Genomic DNA, 5,182 nt, shown 5'->3' on the forward strand with positions numbered 1-5,182 from the left:
TATTCAACTCAGAGAATGTTGCATATAATTAAATTTTTGCTTGATGCATAAAGTTAAAAGATTAAAACTAATAAAACAAGTTTTAAAAAGAGACTTTTCCATTTGATTGCATTTTGTATGAGGGATTATGCAGAAAAAGTAGAATTGGGCTGAAAGATCTATCACTTTATCACCTCTTCAGGTTGTAAATCGTGTTTTTAAAAAGTAAATAAGTAACTAATTACTTTTAAAAATAAGTAATCAGTAAAGTAACAGGATTACTTTTTGGGGAAGTAATCAGTAATTAGTTACTGATGACTTTTTTCAAGAAACTTGACCAACACTGTTCACTACACAGAGACATCAGAGCATCCCATAACCAAACTACCACTCAAACAAAGGCAGAGGAAAAAGAAAACAAGTATAAACCAATCACTTTCATCTTGATTAGGTACAATTAAATAACAGTCTTGGGAAGGAAGGAAGACCAAATCTTTTTTATTTATATATTTATTTGCATGGATGTGTCTTTGACATATGACTCATTCAGAGCAGCTCAAATGCCATTGCTGAGCATGCCACAAATTATTCAAGGAAAAAAAAATCATAGCAAATACCAATTTACTTTTGCTGTTATTAGTACAACTGTTGAATTGATTGGAGGAAGATAGGGTGGTGTATAAGTGGAGGACGGTGCACACAAGTGGACTACATCTTATGTAGTAGGCGCAATCTGAAAGAGGTAGGAGACTGCACGGTGGTCGCACAGGAGAATTTAACTAGGCAGCAAAGATGGTAGTCTGTAGGATCACTTCAATCATCAAGAGGAAGCGAGGGCAGAGGCTCAGGAAGGAATTGAGACGTGCTCTGGGTGGAAGGGAAGAATTACAAGCTGACTGGGAACATACAGCTGTAGTGCTGAGGGAAGCTGCCAAGCTGTTTGGTGCATCCTCTGGACAGAGGAAGTATTGGAAGGTTAGGCTTATGGCAAAGAGAGAAAATCTATCTGCTTGGCCAATCTATCAATTGGCCAGGCAGAGAGAGACTGAGATGGAAAAGATGTGCAGTGGGTTAGGATGATTAAACACAGAAATGGAAATGTGCTAGTGATTGAAGAGTCTGCTGACAAGACAGAAGACAGAAGAAATACTCCAAGGAACCGATGAATGAAGAAATCGAGAGTGAGAGGAGGATAGATGGTGGAGAGTTTTTGAATCAGGAAGTGCAGAGGATTAGTAAGGAATAAGTGAAGGCAGCTATGAAGATGATGAAGAGTGGAAAGACAGCTGGTCCAGATGACATAGCTGTGATGGTGTGTGAATTACCGGGAAACTGGTGGAAATGGTAACATGTAAGGAGTAGAGATGAGTTTAAATACCTGGGGTCAACCATACAAAGCAACGGACACGGCAAAAGAGAGGTGAGGCAGGGTAGTCTTGGTGGAAACGAGTGTCAGGGGTGATATGCGATAGAAGGGTAGCAGCAAGAGTGGAAGAGAAGGCTTACAAGGCGCCAGTGAGACCTTACTCCACCACAATAAGAGGCTGAGGTGGAGGAGGTCGCAGAATTTTAGATGTTAAGATTTAAATTCAGATTGACCAGAAAGGACAAGAAAGAGAAATGAGTACATCAGAAAGATATCTCTGAGTGAGCGGTTTGGAGAGAAAAGGTTGAGATGGTTTAGGATGTATGCAGAGGAGGTTTGTGGATGTAGTGCAGGGGGTTGGTGTGACAGAAGAGGATACCAGAGACAGGGAGAGGTGGATGCAGATGATCTGCTGTGGTGACCCCTAAAGGGATCAGCCAAAACAACTATCAATACATGTGTTGTAAACATATACTTGCTTGTGCAAAAACTAGTTGAGAAATCTGTACTGGAAACTTTAACCCTGAGAAAATCTCACAAAAACTAAAGATCCTTTGGTGCTCACATGTTCTTAACTGCTCCAGTCACGCAGGTATTCAACCAATGAGGATCAAAAGTCAAACTAATATTACTGCAGATATTATGTGATGATTGAACTGGATAAACAGAAGAGAACGGTTCGATGGATGAGTGTTTTAATACACCTCAGCAGGAAAAAGGAAAAAGACTCCTGAGGCTGACAGAAAATGAAAGGACATCTATCACTTGAGATGACTGTGAGTGCAATATCATACCACTAAAATGCTCAGGAAACTCTTCCAAAGGTTAAATCTGCATACTTTCATTCATTGCATGCCTCTGTGTAGGGATGGGTACCGGTGTCATGGCACCGGTTCTGACATAAACGGTAGTAACCAGACCGAAAAGCAGCGCACATTTCGGTGCTTTATTTCGGTGCTTTTATTCCTGAGCTGTGATACACTTCTAGCCAATCATTTTACGTTTCCGAGGATAGTAGGCGGGTCCAGGTAGAGCTACAGATTAAAAATGCCCAAAGCGAAGCGGTCAAAAGTCTGGCTGTACTTCACAGCAAAAGATGCAAACTCAGCAGCAACAAGTGCTTTAAGCTGATACTGTGATGCTGTCAAAGGAAGTAACACCTCAAATCCGATGAAACACCTGGCGACACATAGCGTTTTTTTAAAAAGCCCAGAAATGCGCCGTATTTGATAGCTTGCTGCGAGACCTCACACCGAGCACATCTACTGCAGGTGGGTTGGCTGTTATGCAACATCCCCCAAAAACACGAAGAGGAGAGTCCTGGCCCCTAGCCCTGCCAGTGTAGCAGAAATTGTATTTTTGTATTGTATTGTATCTTTATTTATTTCAGACATAATAAAACAAACAACCAAAAAACAAAAAAAACAATATATACTCGTCCACTATGAAATGATGACGGATGATGATGGCAGCAGCAGCCGTTCTTCTCTGTGTGAGTAGCTTAATGTTGTTCGTGTGTAATTTACGTTGAGTAGGCTAACCACGTTATTACATTAATGCATGTAAGGTGAACTAGCAAACATCATCATAGCTACATGCGGCTGTCTTCTTGTTTGATGGCAGATGCTCCCTTCACCCTGGCTAAAAAGGCTAAAATGACCAAAGAAAAAGTGGAAAACAGTTAAACATGAGAGGTTTTTGGACAAAGTTTGTGTTTTTTCCATTGTTTAAGCACTGCTTCCAGCCAAGAGTGATACCATATATGCCCCATAGCTGCAGAAAAGGCTAACATTGTTATCTTTTTACAAAAAACAGCTGAACATGAGAGGTTTTTGGACCAATTTTGTGTTCTCCATTCTTTAAGCACCGGTTTGAGCACCGTTTGAGCACCGGCACCGGTATCGGATAAAACCTAAACGATACCCATCCCTACCTCTGTGTGTCTGCCACTATACCAGCGTTTTGAATATAGATTATAAATTTAATGCTCTTGATGATGTCCTAGTATTTTTTAAAGATGCCCAAACTGACAGCACTAGCATCATTTGCCTCCTACAAGCTACACTGATATACAAATCCAAAACATGGTTACTAAATAGCTTTGATATGTGGTCAAAATTGAGGTAAGATCAAAGCCTGTCTTCTGACATCCCATTTTAAAGTTTAAAGAAAATATACTGTAAAATGTAAAATTCATGAGGAAAACAGATAAACAGACTTCAGTGACTTTAGCTGGTTAGCTATGGCTAGCCCACAACCCTTTTTCCACTGAATAAAAGAGATGCTCTAGCTTCTTAACTGACTTTGTTGAACATCAACTTTACAACTGAAATTTACGTCAAAATATTAAAAACAAACAAAGAAACTTTCCCGGATAGGCTGAGTAATTAGTTTAAATGCCTTTTACAGCATTTAATTCATGATAAATGATCAAACTAGCCCCTGACTATAAATGGGCGCGCTAACTAAAGCATCTTACAGACTTTTGCATTATTGGTAATCACCAAAAGAGATTTTCCACAAGGGTTTTTAGGCCACTTTAAACCCCAACAGAATCCTAAATGTTCCAAAGTTGTTTTCTTTCAGAAAATTATCCATGAGGTTTTTTTGTGGTTTTTATTAGATCGTCCTGATCTGAACCTGTGTTGACTTTCTCTGTATTCATGCAACATCAGCACTAGGGTATTAGTGCGTCCATCAGAATCTAGATTCTATTTTATTATTCACTGACTTTACAGAGCTGTTGGATTAAATCTGTCAGCTTTTCAGGCAGCAACTTGGAAAAAGCAAGTTTAAAACTTTAAAAACATCTAAGTAAATAATGATCACGATAGTCTTTCTTTCCACCTTCTCATTCAGTTGTGCCTTCCAAAATGAAAATGCCTTGTATAATCATCATGTCAGCCAATTGTCTGTGTCCATATAAGATTAGCTACATAGTATGCAATTCTTTTTCTTGTCCTCTCAATACTCTTCAACTGCTGGACAGTGCAGCAGACTGAGGAGTCTGAGCCCCAGCATCGTCTTTCAGGCCTGAGATAGATGCAGCATGCAGGGCTGTTTTTGGACATACAAACAGAACCCAGCTGAGGAAGCAGAACAGATATCGCCCCTTTGATGAACAAACCAAAAACTGTAATGTTGTGAAATACGAACGAATGAAACAGCTGGTTTTGGCCACCTGTTGGTATTATTACACACAGAGTAAAGGACAAACACATTATACTGCTAACAGCTGATGAATATGTTGTTTCACGTATGGGCAACAAAATGCTTAAAAGTATGTATTTACCTATTTCCATAGAAACATGTTTATTTTGACGTTCCCGGGCTCAGACAGTGTCGTGTACAAAGAGAAGTTGAAAATGAACCTAAAAAAGACTTCAAAATGACACCTCGTCTAAATTGTACAAAAGTTGTTTCATTTCTTTTTTGTTATGTCATAAGTAGCACCTGTGTGCTTTTACATGCGCACTTCTTCTTTTGACTTTTAAAGCTGTAAAGTGGTTTTTTTCTTCATTCAATAATCACATTTCGTTAACTCTGTGAGCTTTGATGTAATAACTCCTTGGAACAATACGAGTGTGTGTTTGCGAATGATTTTATCCCAGAGTTTGGTAAAGCTGATCATCCCACTTTCTCTCAGGTTTTGTTTCTTCTCAAACAGTTTGACTTTGTTAGATTAGTTCGTGTCAGTCCTGCTTAACAAACTTTGACCTCCAAAACCCAAACCAAAAGGGTTTCACCTGCAGAGCTTAGGACAGGAGATGGATGGAGGAGGTGAAGTATCGGGGAACGAGGCACAAAGCTGGAAGAGGAGGAAGAGATCTTTGGTTC

Source organism: Diplotaxodon limnothrissa, linkage group LG5, assembly GCF_057381915.1.
Source record: "Diplotaxodon limnothrissa isolate DT_005_m linkage group LG5, D_limnothrissa_male_GT1.1, whole genome shotgun sequence".
Classification (NCBI taxonomy): domain Eukaryota; kingdom Metazoa; phylum Chordata; class Actinopteri; order Cichliformes; family Cichlidae; genus Diplotaxodon; species Diplotaxodon limnothrissa.